Here is a 16,265-nt window from a genome sequence, read left to right on the forward strand (position 1 = left end):
AAAACTTAATTTCTCTTATGTTAAATTTCTTTATCTTTCTCTCTTTCCTTTATATATACAAATATTATATATTTATATATATCCTACACATATATCCTACATACATATATATACATATGACCCAAACCAAGACAACAGTTTGTCATTAACCAAGAAATGTTACTGAAGCTCAGAAAACATAAAACAATAGTATAAAACTATATATAGCTATAATCCCATGTATACATACATACCGCACATATTTCCTATAAATATATGACCATACCTACTTCTAAAATGGTGTGAATTATTGAACTAATTCCAAAAGAAGTATAGATATATAAAAGGGCTGCTATAATATAGTTTGCAAACAAGAGCCATGTGACACAATAGGGTGAAAGAAGCATCTTGAAGCCTTGTTGACTCATAACGAGCACTGAATTGAGCTCCTGGCAGGCTCTCTTTTAACTGGGCTTCAGTTTTGGAATCAGGGACAAGGTCTGAAAAGATGTGTGGAATCCAATCAGATCATACTTCAAGATCTATCAGTTGTGACTTCGCCAAAAGGAAGAATATGAAGAGAATTCACAGTCTCACTTTGAACAAATTAGTTGTATCCAATCAAGGGGTGAAACAGAAAAGCTGGGCTCAGAAACCCAAGCAAAAGAAAAAAAACATGATCAACACCTGAATACAATGTTGGTTTCAAAACTAGCTCCATTTAGAGTGAATGGACTTGAAGTTCCCAATGCCACAGAGACTATTGGAAGAGCTCCATGATCCCAGATCTAAAAGTTAGCTGATCTCTTATGCTTAGACACATTGATCATGAAATTTGTAGTTAGGATTTTGGTAGAAACAGAATAGAAACTTTCTGTACTAAAATCTCTCATAATCTTAATATGTAAGTCAACAAAGTTGTTAGTTAGAAGGGAAATGATTTATTTTATGTGTCTCTTTTGGGATTGTCAACCTCTAATATAAAAACTGAGTTCTGACCAATAACCCAGCCCAGTAAAAGAAAGTAATTCATGGCTCCTTTTGATGTTCTTGAGCCTCTAGCTGATCTGACAATTCTTTCTTTTCCTTACCCTGACAGTTTTGGGCAGGACTGGACCTCCTGCAACCCCACTCCAGACCCAGTTGGGCCATGGCAAGAGCCTGGAATTACACACACCCTCTCAAATGCCAGAAATGTCAGAGGAAGCCTGAGCAAGTGTCCAAGGTCACAATTAAAAAGTCCTCCTTCAGAGTTGTAGTCAACATTCGTTATCACATATTTTAAACTCCTACGTGGAAAACACAAAATCTGCTAATGAAACTAACCAAATAAAGATGAATATGATTATCTTTTTGAGTATGATGAGGTCAATATATTTATTTGAGAAGTAGAGTAGAAATGAAGATGGAGACATGCTCCAAATTTCCTTTTAGAAAAAGTGACCTTATTGGGGCATTGGGTGGCTCAGTTGGTTAAGCTTCCTGATTTCAGCTCAGGTCATGATCTCAGGGTCCTGGGATCCAGCCTCCAGTCAGGTTCTGCATTGGGCATGTAGCCTGCCTAAAATTTTCTCTCCCTCTTCCTCTGCCCCTCTCCTACCCCTGCACTTGCACTTTCTCTCTTAAAAAAGAACAGTGACCTTATTAATCAATCAACATACATGCACCTCAGCTGTGAGTAAATAAAATCCAGATTTTGACTATCACAGATTGTTCCTATTACATTGGAAAGACCAAGATGATAGTCTGTCATTAGCTAAGAAATGGTTTTTGAAGCTTGGTAAATGTAAAACAATAGGATAAATCTATATATATCCAGAATCCCTAAAATCCAAAGCATGGAACTTGATAGATGCCACTGGCTCAAATTCAGCTGAATCTTCAATTTTCAGTAACTGCCACATCCTAAGCCAGAGCCAGATCCCAAAGACATAGCACTGCCATCATTTCTCTTTTTTCTAGAACCAGAGCCAAGGCCACAAAAACCAGAGTTAACACTGCCAAACTCAAACGATAGCCCAAGAAGAAATTATCAAAAACCTGCAGAGCTGATATAGCCAGGTTGATAAACTTCAGCATAGAGAAAACCCAAGATGGAAGAACCAGAGGGGAAAATAGTGTCATAAAAGCATGGCATTCCCAGAATATGAGGTTTGGCTCTGTGTATCCAGAGTCGGGGATGAGGTCTGTGGAGCCAGGTTATTAGAGCTCTTCTCCCAGTCACTGGAGATGTGACTTCATCTGAAGCTCTTCTTTCTCAAAGTCCATATCTGGCTTATTTGGAAGATTTATCTCTTTAAGGAGACAGGAATACATATACAGTTTATACAAATGTACAACAAGATAGAAGTCTAACTACTGACAGAATAAATTAGGAATGTCCCTTCAGGGATCCCTGGGTGGTGCAGCGGTTTGGAGCCTGCCTTTGGCCCAGGGCGTGATCCTGGAGACCCGGGATCGAATCCCACGTCGGGCTCCCGGTGCATGGAGCCTGCTTCTCCCTCTGCCTATGTCTCTGCCCCTCTCTCTCTCTCTCTGTGTGACTATCATAAATAAATAAAAATTTGAAAAAAAAAAAGGAATGTCCCTTCAAAAAATGTGTATTGCCTGGAAATGGGCACAGGGATCCTTTGTGGGCTGGTCATGCCCTGTTTCTTTGTCTGGGTACAAATGACATGAGTGCGTTCATTTTGTGAAAATTGATTGTGTTGCCGAACTAATGTGTACTTTTTTGCTTTCACATTATATTTCAATGCATTTTACATTTAAAAAGTCAAGGGAAGGGAATAAACTTGCAGTTCACTCCTCACTGGAGTGATTTTAGTAGATCAAGTATGTTCTTATTCATTAGCTTCTCTTAGCCCATATTTAATATGTTTAGCAATATCTCCCTGGACGTAAGTGTTCCCTATCACTAATGGTTTCAAATTAACATCTGACTATAACATTTGGTAAAATGGCTCCCGACTGCATCTATTTCCAATCTACAAAGGCCAGATACCACAAAGAACAAACACTGTATCAAGGTGATTGACAGTTTGGGCTCCAGAACCAGATTACCTGTTGAACCTAACTCTCTCAATACTACTAGTTATGGAGGTTTTCGCACACTAGCTAACCATCTTTGCAATATTTTACAATTGCACAATAGGAACAATTACAGCATTACTTTGTAGGGTCGGGGTGTGAAAAGTAAGTTAGTTGATCCACTAAAGGTCTTAGAACAGTGCTTGCTCGTGGTAAGTTCTAAACGAGCACTAGCTAGCATTACTATTATATTACTATAATTATTATCCTAAATTTTGCCTCTAAATTCTAATCACAAAACATTATGCTAGTGAGGTTTATATTTGCATGATGTAAGTTATATTTTACCGAGGCCATATAAGTATGATTTCAAAGGTTAGAAGTTTTTTTTTTTTTCCTCTCGTACAACATTACAAAGGTAGGCAAGGTTGATAGACAGCTCTCCCATCTCCAAAAATAGATTCCACATAGAGGCCCAAGTTAGTTGATCCTAACTTTTGCCACCTCTCAGCAAACAAGTAGCTTGCCAAAGGAATACACTACCCAGCTCATTTAAGAAAATTAAAGAAAGAGGATACATCACTTCTACTCTCATTCTATTGGTCAATACCTGGTCACATGGTCACATTTAGTTGCAAAGGAAGCTGGAAAATGTAGGCTTTAACTGGGCAACCACAGGCCAGGTAAATTCTGTTGTCATGGAAAATAAAGAGAATGGATATTGATAACCAACTAGAAGTCTTTCATAATCCCCAAAACACTGCTGTTATGCAATCTTCAGAAGTTCCAAGATAATAGACGTATCATATGAATTTATATTCCTCCCCTTCTGAGAGTCCATTAAAATGGTAGTAAAGGAATAAAACAGCCATTGATCCACAATAATAGACTGCAATAATGGGTCTGCAATAATGCAGAACTGTTCTTAGGGGCCATCATAGGATATAATGTTTCAACATATTTCTGGAAGATGGCATAACTGATGGGGAAGAAGAATAATATTAAATTCACGAGAAGAATAAAATCAAGGATGATACTGCTCTGCCTTGTAGAATATTAAGGCTGAGTATGTAATTGGAAATGTTTTGAATAACACCCCAAGTGCCAGATACATGAATGAAGAAGCTTTCAGATTATGAACTGCCCACAATAAGAGTTTTGGTTATCTATTACTAACCTTCCTCTCACCCCAACAAAAGTCAGTGGCTTAAAACCAGAGCCACTTTTTTATGCTCATGGTTTTGCAGGTCAGGAATTCAGACAGAGCACAGCAGGGATGGCCTGACTCTGCCACATGATGTCTGGAGCCTCTGCTGGGAAGATTTGAATGGCTGAGAGTGACCCAAACAGCTAGAGGGTATAATCATCTAAAGATTTCTCTACTCATTGTGTCTGCCACCTGAACTGGGATAACTCAATGATTGATCTCAGCTCACACTATCAAGAGATCATAGGACTTCTCATGGTCTTGGCTTTTTACAATAGGGCAAGTAAGGTTTCAAGAGGGAGAATTCCAAGTTGGAGTTTCTGGGGAGCAAGGGTTCCAGAGAACCAGGGTAAAAGGGCAAAATCTTTTATAATTTAGCCTCAGAAGCCACCCAGTGTCACTTTCTGTACTGACTTTATTTGTGGAAGCAGTCCCAATCCTATACAGGTTCAAGAGGAGGGGATATGGACCCCATGGCTTGATAAGAAAAATGTCAAAGAATTTGGGGGCTGGGTTTTAAAATAAGAACTCCTACCTGCACTGCTGTGAAATTTCAGAATGCCAAGGCAAAAAGGAAGCTCTAAATGCTTTCAGAGAAAAATGTTTTTTAAGTGACTGTGTACTTTGTGAGTACAAAGGAAAGAGAGGCAATCTGACAACAGATTGTACATCAAAAACACAGGGAGCTAAAGACAGAGAAGGAAAATTGTCTATGATGTGATAGAAAATTATTTTCAACCTATTATTTGATAACTAGTCTCTCACTCGAGTATGAAATATAATAAGTCACTGTCAGATGCACCCAATGGTTCAGAAAGTTATTCTCTACACACCCTTAGAGATTGCCTTGAGAACGTGCTCCAACTAACTGAAGGATTTAACCAAAGAGTAGAATCCTAGGATGACACCTGAGCATCAGAAAGAGTAGCAGTTTCATTTGAGCAGAAAGAAGACAGAAAATACGGAGTTCACTGGAAGAAATGGGAAAACATGCAATTCAATGAAAAAGAGACGTCAAAAATAAGATATGATAAAGGACATAGTGCAAGAAAAAAAAACAAGATTAGAATGTACATGAAAAATAAAAAGCTATTTAAGAAAAGCAATATAATAGTAGTGTACTACTTGTCTCTACAAAATATCTGTAAAAATGATTATTGACTCACCAAATAATAGCAAAAAAGGAAGAACTTGTTAATGCAGAGTTATCCAGGAATGGGTCTTGTAAGAGAGCTAAATTTTCAGCTATCATATAGGAAGTCTATAGATAATCTTATATCTGAAAAATAAAGAATAATAGCACACTATATTAATTAAGGCTAGTGCAATAACTATTAAAGAAATAAGATAAGGTGGCTGCTTCTAGGGATCAAGCCTGGAAAGGAGTAGAGAAAACGGTTCTCACTTTATATTAAAAGTCACCCTGTGCTATTTAATTGCTTAATTTGCATGATTGCTTAGATTAAATTTTTGAATGTTTTTTTAAATGCTGATTATCATATTTTAATGTTTGTTAAAGATCAGGAAAAGACGTAAAAAAGATTTATTATTATATTATTTAAGATTATGAGCCTCAAAACACACAAATATACTCTCATAGGTTTAAATTTTAATATATGACAAATGCAGAACCATAAATCAGTAAGAAAAGCATTTACTCATTTAATGCTGCCAAAATAACTGGTCAACTTTTGAAGGGGAAAAAATAACTTTACACCATAAACCATATTAAATTATAAATTGATTTGAAGTTAAATTAAAAATATCAAGCTCCCAAAACAATTTGAAAATAAGCAGAATAACTTTTGAAATGCTTTTTATGCATAAAATTGAAAAATCTCAAGAGCAAAGTTGGACTTAAAATTTTTTAACTTCTATAAATCAAATATATAACATTTAAAAGGAAACATCTACAAACCTTCATCTGTGCAGGGAGAAGAGGCACAATGCTTTACTCTGCCCTTCCTCAGAAGCAAATTTTTTAATTCCTTGGCTAACTTACTTGCACTTTATTTTTCCTTCCTGTTACATCTTAAAACACAATTTTATATATATATTCAAATGAGAAACTCAAAGTTAGGCTAATATAATATCTTATTCTCAAGGTATGTGAAGAAGGACTCTGCACTTCATTCCAGTTAGGGATTTGGTATGGTTTTCTTGTGGCTGGAACAGAAAAAGATACACATGGGCCATGTCTCTGCCACCTGTACCCTGGCTTCTCTTCTCCAGTCATCCACTCCTTACTAGCAAGAGGATAATGTTTGAAATATTATCATGAAGGCTATTATTGTGAGTGGCCAGACACCATTCTTCATCACTCCACCTCTAGTCAACACCTCCCTATGTTTCAGCAGGGGAAAGGAAAGGTCAAAAAGGACTGTTAGTATTGAACCAAAGAGAAACTTATTTCATTAGAGTAACTTAAGCAATGCAATGTGTTTAGCTAGAAGATTTGTAAAGTTAAAAGTTACATGTTTATGGACACTTGGGAAAGCTCTTGGAAATGTATTAGTAGAAATATAATGTTAGCTAAGTAAATACAAAAGATTATCATTTAGCAAGACCTCTCTCTATCATTTACCAAGGCCAAGGAAAGAGACAAGATGAAGAAGCTACTGTGTATTTTCATTCTTGTGAGTGACGAAAATGTTAACTTTTGGTGAAGTGTCATAAAAGCAACATTCCATATTGAACTTACCATAAAAACAAAAACCACATGATTCTCTTAAGCTTCATTGCCTACCTCACTCTACCTTAGGAAAGCAAGTGAAAAAATGTTGGGGACAGGTTTGCAATGTAGCAAAGGGTGAGATCATGAATCTATTACAAATAAAAAGGATTATACTGCACAGCAAGTTCTAGAATATTGGACTACTCCATAAATAAACAAAATAATCATGAACATACATTGCCCCCTTCTCTACTTGGTATCAGCTTTCTACAGAAACCCAAGCTTTGTAAATTGGTTTGGGCTATGAATAATTTCAAGGTTTGTAGCCATAGATGTACTCTCTGGTCTTTAATGCCACCAAAGAGGAACAAGCCCACCAAAGGGATGAGAACAGAGAGGAGGAGTTCTGGCCACCATTACAGAAGGCAATGGGTTTGAGCTCACAAGAAGTATTGCTCACAATAAGCATGAATCCCTAGTGTATTGAGCTAATGCAGTCTATGCTATCTCAATAAAAGGTCAATGTCAAGGTTGGGCTTTTCATCTGTACCCAGTTCAGAGATAATTTTGTGAGAGTAATAGCATTAGCTTTTCTAATAATAATATAATAATAATACAATTTTTTTCTAAATTGCTGAGCCATAACGCTTTTAAAAGGTTTATATTTTACAATTAAGTGTAGTTCTGCTTTACTAATTGTGTGTGAAAAATGAGGAAATTTCTTTCTAGTGTTTAAAGCTCTAAAAAGTACTTACATAATTCAACTTTCTTGATAGAAAGTTAAATAGTGCTACTTCTTTATTTGGAATGTAGTTATGATTGAGAAACAATTAAGTTGGATGACCCAGGGAAGCCCCTGTGGCCCAGCGGTTTAGCGCCACCTTCAGTCCAGGGCGTGATCCTGGAGACCCGGTATCGAGTCCTAAGTCAGGCTTCCTGCATGGAGCCTGCTTCTCCCTCTGCCTGTGTCTCCGCCTCTCTCTCCCTCTCTCTCTCTCTCTCTCTCTCTGTGTCTCCCATGAATAAATAAAAATCTTAAAACAAAAAAGTTGGATGACCCAAACACTAAACTCTTCCTTCATAAATAGTTCTTGCAATTTGCCCATTTAATTGGCTCATCATCAGTGGTTTCCTCTCAGCTATTTCAAGTTTGTGTATGAAGTACATGCTAGCCACACAACAACAAACCAGATTGGAATAACCAAAGAAGGTGTAGTGGTTTGAATAGTGGCCTTAAAATTATATGTCCAAGTCCTGACCCCCAATACTCATAAATATGGCCTTATTTGGAAATAGAGTCTATGAAGATGTAATCAAGTTAAGGATTTTAAGATGAGATCATCTTAGATTTAAGGTAGACCCTAACTCCAAGACGAATACCCTTCCTTGTAAAAGACAGCAAAAGAGAGGACACAGACACAGGGAAAGTCCAAGTGAGAGAGAAACAGAGACTGGAGATATTTCTACAAATTAAGAAATGCCAGGGGCCAACAGAGGGTAAAGAAAGGCAAGGGAAGATTTTTTTTTTTTTTTTTTTTTTTTTTACCAGGAGCCTCCCAAGGGAGCATGACCCAGCAACACCCTAACTTTGGATTTGTGGCCTCCACAGTTGTGAGAGAATAAATTTCTGTTGTCTTCAACTATCCAAAGTGGAGTAGTTTTTTTCCAGTAGCCACAGGAAACTTCTACAGAAGGCATCATGGAGATATAACAATACTTTAAAGGATGCAAGAATAATCAGCAGGAGAAAGGAAAGGAACTAACAAAGATGTTTAGCTATGAAAGCCTGAGGCATTCTAGTTTGAATGAATTGCCCTATTCATGCAAGCAAAGGGTCAATATGTAGTGGAAAGGAAATCATGGCCTGGAAGGCATTGATTGCCAGCCTAAGAAATGTAGATTTTGTGGAGCAAAAACAATAAGTTCATATGTATGTTTTGCTTCAAGATTTATAAAGACCCTTCACATTGTATTGAAATTCTATGGCAAACTTATTAATTAGGTAGCAAGGGTATTATTATATGAATTTTATAGGTAGAAAAAGTTTTGCCTCTAGATGTTGAGAAAGAGGCTCAAGGTTATACACCTCATAAGTAGCTCTCAAAAACATAACTTTTTCACTCGAAGTTCAATGTCTTATCCATTACACCTTGATGATTTTAATAAATTATTAGAGCTCATAAAGCTTGATTATGAGATCACAACAGTGCAGTAAGAAAATTAATTTGGATAAGAGGTTATAATTATGGAAACTTATTAGCTAGCTATTATAACAGCTAGGTATGAGATAATAAGGGACCCGAGTCAAGGCGGTGTTACTGCCAATACACAAGTGTGCATGAGGGAAATGTTGAGAAAGAGCCAACATATTTTAAATAGTGTCTTCTGTCTCCCTAAATTTTGTCACATTCTCTTAAATCCTTTTCCCACTTCAAATTGTATATAAACATTATGTGCATTCATTTCTACTGGACTATAGTATGTTTCTTCCTGATTATCCATTTAGCATAATCTTCCAGCAATTTAATACATGTCTCTTTTTCCGCCAGAAGGACTAGCAACTCCTAACCTCCCTTTAATATTAGGTTGGATTTAGCCTATTTGAAATCGAACAAAAAAATCCTACTATTAAAATCGGTTGGACACACATATATACACATGGGTCAATACCTAAACATATTGTACCTATATGAGCAAAAAGCTTTCCTTGATGACATGTACCACACATATAGAAAGAACTAAAAGAAACTATTTCTAGTCTGGCAGAGCGTGAGAGAGAGTAAGTTAAGATTGAACCCTGAAATTCAAAATAACTACTTTTTTATACAGTAATTATTTAAAATATTGAGATTGGACACACCTTGAAAACTCAAAAAAAATGGTAGCTAATATAGAAAGCCACATTCTAATAAAAATCATCCATTTCCAATTGGGTATATACACCTTAATGTATGGCTTTACAGAATGTGTTTAACAGGACCTTGGTCCTTCCAGATATTCCAGGGGGGAAAAATGCTTCAGATACGTTCCAAGCTCTATTCCACTCTTAGAGAGTCATATCGTATACTACTCTATTAAAAACTTAGATAAAATCTACAGTAGAGAAACCAAGTTAACTTTCCTTCACTCAGCATTTTTCAAATTTATTTCACTTTATATATGCCTCCCTATTATAACACTTACTTCATGCTACTTGGTTATTTATATATCTGCTTCCTCACTATATTTAAATCTTCATAAGAGAGACTGTCAAAGAGCTATCATATATTCAAAAATATTAGCTAGATGAATGAATGATTAACTGAACATTTGCTTTAAACTATAAGGTCATTTTAGCGTCCTCTGATCTTAAATGTGTAAATGATACCTCAAAAATACTGGAAACTCTCTGTTCAGTAAGTCTCTGAGGCCACCTTCCATCCCAGGGAAATATGCAAACTTAGGAGATAAAATGAGAAAATAAAGCCATCAAGTAAGAAATAAAAGAAGGAAAGGAGTAGGTGGAGAATCTAATCATAATTCTAAACCATCAATTTTTCCCTTGACCTTGAGAAGACCAGTCAGCAGCTTTGAGAAATCACTCACTTGATAGGCTCTACACAAAAATAAGTTCTCTGAAGAAAAAGAATCAGGAAACTATTCTAAAATGCCAAAGGTTTGGGGTTGTTTTGCAAAGGGGTTATTTGGCATTCAAATGTCACATTTCACTTTGAAAGGCCCAAAACTACCCATCAAAGTATTACATAGCTCAGTCAGCACTATTCACTCATAAATGCAGCTTGCCTTTCCAATTGCCATTGCACCAGAGATATAGGCAGCCTTGAGAGCCATTCAAAGAGAACATGGTTTAGACATGCTAATTTAGCAGTACCTGTGGAATGGCCTTAACTTTGAATCTGAGAAGAATTTGATCAACCAGCCTGTCTCTGACTCTTCATATTACACAGTGTAGAAGATAGAACAATTTAATGATTCATCAAAATTTTGCTGCACTGGCTCTTGTGCAAATCAAATGGATATTTCTATTTTATCTTAAGATTGGTGTAACTGTCTTGGTCTTTTCACTGTTACCTTCCATTACAGGAAGCATAGAATCTACCTTGCTGGCTGACTTCCCGGAGTCACCCAGTTGTAGCTCCTCATCGGTGTTTTCCAAAATACTTTCAGAAAATGATCATCCTGCCAGATGTTCTGCAATAAAAGGTTTCATTTTTTTTTTAAAAAAAAAAGAAGTAATAAAGAAAAGAAAATAGGTTAATTAGATGGATAATAGATAGTTAATAGATGAACACCTGCATCATATGGCTCTCTCTAGTAGAGATTCACAGCACATTGTAGCAATATTAAAAATCTGAAAGGAATGAATAAACAAACCATGCAAAAGTAATTGAATCTGAACTTCTCAAACATTTGCCCAACAGACTCCTTTTTTCCATTCTAAAATTAACACGATATCAAACAAGACTTCCACTGAATTTTGCAGAAAAAAGCATGGAATCCCAGTTACATTTGAATTTCAGATAAGCAACAAAATTTTAATATAAGTATGTCCTGGTACTTGTCCCAAATGGGCATGCCAATACTAAAAAAATTACTTAAAAAAGACTAAGGCTATATGACCCAGCAATTGCATTACTGGGTATTTACCCCAAAGATACAGATGTGGTGAAACACTGGGACACCTGTACCCTAATGTTTAGGTAGCAATGTCCACAATAGCCAAACTGTGGAAGGAGACTTGATGTCCTTCAATAGATGAATGGATAAAGAAAATGTGGTCTATGTATACAATGGAATATTACTCAGTCATTAGAAAGGACAAATACCCACCATTTGCTTCAGTGTGGTTGGAACTGGAAGGTATTATGCTGAGTGAAGTAAGTCATTCAGAGAAGGACAATCATCATATGGTTTCACTCAAATGGGGAATATAAGAAATAGTAAAAGGGATTATAAGGGAAAGGAAAGAAAATGAGTGAGAAAAATTAGAGAGGGAGACAAATCTTGAGACTCCTAGTTCTGGGAAACGAACAAAGGGTTGCAGAAAAGGAGGTGGGCAGGGGGACGGGGTAACTGGGTGACGGGCACTGAGGAAGGCACATGATGAGATGAGAACTGGGTGTTATACTATACGTTGGCAAATCAAACTTCAATAAAAAAAAAAAAAGACTAAGGCTAGATGTACAGATAATTAGACACAGTGGAGGATGAAGAGCATAGGGAAGATGTCCTGGGTGGGTAAGGACAACAAGCTACAACAGAATCTTCAGCTTGACCAATTTGTTACTGGTCAGTTGTATGTCCATTTAGTCTTATTACACCTTCATATGCCCCTGAGGACTATTGAGGGTCATGTCAAACAGGATAGGCCGAACATCAAGAAGAGTTGGTCAGCCTTTGTGTTGGATAGTTGGCTAAGTCCTCTGGAGTACAGCAGCTCCCTAAGTGTACACTGACGCTAGATGTGGATGCCACATCTAGGGTGGCCAGGTTTACCAAATGAAAATATACAATCCCGGGGTGTCAAGGTGATTTGGTTGGTTGAGCAGCTGACTCTTCATTTGGGCTCAGGTCATGATCTCAGGGTGGTGGAATTAAATCCTGCATCAGACTCTGCACTCAATTCAGTCTGCTTGACATTCTCTCTCTCTCTCTCCTCCTGCCCCTCCCCCTGCTCACATGCTGGCTAAATAAAGTCATATGTGTATATATATATGACTCCCAGTTACATTTGAATTTGAGATAAACTACAAGTGTATGAAGCTCTTGTTGAAGAATATAGAAACTAACAGTGGTGCCATTGCACATGATACTCCTGGATAGACTACTTGCAGGATAACTCGACAAGAAAGGAGAATGAATAAGAAGCCACAAAATCTTCATATTTCTTTAAAAAAAAATCAGAAGGCATTTAGTGGATCTATTACTAACTATGTTTATTGGACAAGAAAGTCCTTCCCTTTCTATTTCCTCATTTTTAAATAACGGAGTTGTATGTAACTCTGGAAGTCTCTTCTAGCACTGACATCTCTCAGAAAATAGTTAAACAATGAAAACAGGGGCCAGAATGGAGGACTAGATAATTTCAGATAATGTTATGTAGTTTATGCTAACTAGAGGGAAATAGAATAGTGTTTCGTTTACGGAACTGTTGCTGGGCCAATTTCCATTTTATTTCAAGTTAGAAACATCTCAATTATTCCCACTCATTGTAGCCATTATGAGAATTAACTCCTTTTAAATGAGCACTAATTGTTTACATTCAATTTTTGTCTAGAAGGATTTTCCTTGGATTTAAAAAAAAAAAAAATGTCTCCTAGAAAGACAGATCCTTAAATCTGTTGCTACAAGCAACCCCTGACTATATTAGATTACTGCTCAAACATCCCTTCCATAAAGGGATATTTTCCTGCAACAGGTCTCCTCTGATAGACAGATGGAAATGGAAGTCTAATTCAGATTTTTCACAACTTTCTGGGTACCTGCAATGAGTCAGACTTCCATATTACACTCTTCATTCTTATAACCACATGATGAAATGTTGCAGACACAGGGTCTCTGTTCACCAAACCCATTTTCTCTTCCTTTTTCACCCACATCTGGACCATATGAACAAATTCTTTGCACTTTAGTGTAGTCATATGACTTGGAACTTGCCAATGGAGTGTGAACATAAGTATTCTTTTATATATAAGAAACATAAATATAAATATATGTGTATGTGTGTATATATATATATCTATATATATATAACATATATTTACATATTTCTATTGGTTCTATTTTTTTGGAGAACCACAACGAATATAGTATATCAAATATTAATTAGACTTTCAATTATAGAAATGAATAAGAATCCCAAAACTCAAACATTATACTCTTCTTATGATTACTGAGCATTTATTAAGTACTCTGCTGGTAATTATGAATGCTAGGCTAGCAAGCCTAAACAGCATTCATTAGGCAGTAAGCATGTTTTGATATTTTTTAGTACAAAAGTGACATTATCAGAGTTGTGCCTTGATTGTATTATGAGTTGCTTTCTATTTCCAAACATTTCTATGTTGCTGTCCTAACCTCTAGGACTTTAGAACGTGACCTTGTTTGGAAATAGATAGGATCATTGCAGATATAATTAGTTAAGATGAGGTCATACTTGAGTAGAGTGGGCCCCTAGCTCAGCATAACTGGTGTCCTTATCTAAAGAGGAAATTTGGACACAGACACAGACACATACACACACGAGGAGAATGGCACATGAAGATGAAGACAGATATCAGGGTCCTTCTAAAAGCCAAGGGACACCCAAGATTGCTAGCAAACCACCAGAACCTCAGGAAGAGGAATAGAACAGATTCTCCTTCACAGCCTCAGTGGGAACAAACCCTGCTGACACCTGATCTCAGATACCTAGTCTCCAGACCGGGAGACAATCAGTTTCTATTGTTCAAACTCCCCAGTTTCTGGTGTTTCGTTATGGCAGCCCTGGCGAGCTAATACTGACAGATCTGTTAGAGCTCTCCAGAAAGGACATAGAAATGCTAAAATCTCTTATGAGCTTAATTCTCTACTGTAGTGTAAGTCACGACTGCCCACAGCAGGCTGAGGTAGAGGAAATGCTGAGGAAACAAAGAATTGTTACCTCTTAGGAATTAAATGTGTGGGGATCCCTGGGTGGCTCAGTGGTTTAGCACCTGCCTTTGGCCCAGGGCATGATCCTGGAGACCCAGGATTGAGTCCCCTGTCAGGCTCCCTGCATGGAGCCTGCTTCTCCCTCTGCCTGTGTCTCTGCCTCTCACTCTCTCTCTCTCTGTCTCTCATGAATAAATAAATAAAATGTTTAAAAAAAAAAAGGAATTAAATGTGTGAAGTTAGGGGAAAGAGAAGTAAAACACAGTCATGGGATTTCCATCCTGGTTAACTTGGAAGATAGTGGCAGCATTAACCAAGAGGCAAGAATTAATATAATGAGAAGTTTTTGTAAAAGAGTATCTCATTTGAGTGATAGGTCTTCTCTGCCACGCTGCAATTGATGTGTTCCCAAGAAAACTTGTATTAAAACGTTTGTTGGAAAAAATAAAATAAAAAAATAAGTAAAATAAAATAAAATAAAATAAAATAATAAAATAAAATAAAATAAAATAATAAAATAAAATAAAATAAAAAATAAAATAAAATAAAATAAAATAAAATAAAATAAAACGTTTGTTGGAAAAGGTGGTTTAGTGGAACTCAACTTTCAGATCCAAGCTAATAAAGTCACTTTTTCTGAAGGAATTTTAATAGAAAACTGTTTCATGGTAGAAAGTCTGTAGCTATGAAACCAGCACACCTCTAAATAAATCCTACCCTGACCACACTCAGTTTTTGCTCAGGATGATCACCAGCCTTTCTCACAGTCACCAGGACTACCATTAGCACAATTCTTACACAATTCTTAGTGTTGTCCCTTTTATCATCCATTTCCATAATAAAGCACAGAACAACTTCCATAAAACCTTCATATTTGCTTATAATAGCTCTTGGCCTGTGCTAATGGGAGCTGGTTCCTGATCACAACTGTTATATAATCTGAAATATGCAACACAAATTATATCCGCAATTAATGTTATATTATGACCAATCTGAGTTTTGAAAATTTCTTTTAATTTTACTATAAAGCATATTTCTGGAAATGTCTAGCAGGCAGTTAGGTATAGGAAAATAGAGCATATAAAAGAAGTTGGAGCTAGTGATCCTAATAAATAAAGATCTTGACCCCGTGAAAGCTAGTACAAAGCCCTTCAGATATGAAAGCATTTATAAATTCTTAAGCAGGAGTGGTAGTTTCCAAAAAATATAAAGAGACCAAGCAGATATTCTAGCAGAGCCTACCTTCTCTAAAAGGCAGAGTGCTGTTTTAGAGGGCACTAGTCTTAGTCCACATCCCAGTTTGTCAACCTTTTATTCTTGCCATTTGATCGATTACCAGCACATTCCCTTGACTTTCACAAGTTTATGTCTCCTGGATTTATAGCCAAATGTCCCAGGGGTTGGTTGTATTCTCAGCTTTTATCATAGTTGTAATATTAATAAGCATCATATATGAAAAAAGGTGAAAAAACCTACCCTTTTCAAAGAACCTACTTATGTAATACAGCACCTTGCTAAGCAATGATAAGCATTTGTAGAGGAAGATACAGAAGAAAATATCAAAGTTCTACAGAAATTACTCAAGCTCAGCTATGAACTTCATGAGGGCAAGAATCCCGGAGGTTTTCTTTACCACCACATAGCCAAACTCAGCACAGAAGCTGGAATACTAGAGGTTTGGGATTTGAGGAAACAAGGGTGGGATGGAGGAGGGGAGGAAGGGAAGGAAAGGTTTGCTTCTGAACT

General features: G+C 36.7%; 1 protein-coding gene and 1 long non-coding RNA gene across 2 annotated transcripts in view; both read right to left on the reverse strand.

Moving 5' to 3' along the window:
* KRTAP11-1 (keratin associated protein 11-1) overlaps positions 1-16,265 on the reverse strand; it is a 98,289-nt gene that overhangs the window by 25,988 nt on the left and 56,036 nt on the right. The gene's annotated exons all lie outside the window — the stretch shown is intronic.
* Positions 3,579-16,249, reverse strand: LOC144301825 (uncharacterized). The gene is made up of 5 exons (XR_013368712.1): positions 15,996-16,249; positions 11,718-11,755; positions 10,987-11,078; positions 5,380-5,492; positions 3,579-3,696 (listed from the first exon to the last, which is right to left on the reverse strand). It is a non-coding gene; the product is annotated as an uncharacterized LOC144301825 (long non-coding RNA).

Source organism: Canis aureus, chromosome 30 (assembly GCF_053574225.1).
Source record: "Canis aureus isolate CA01 chromosome 30, VMU_Caureus_v.1.0, whole genome shotgun sequence".
NCBI lineage: Eukaryota > Metazoa > Chordata > Mammalia > Carnivora > Canidae > Canis > Canis aureus.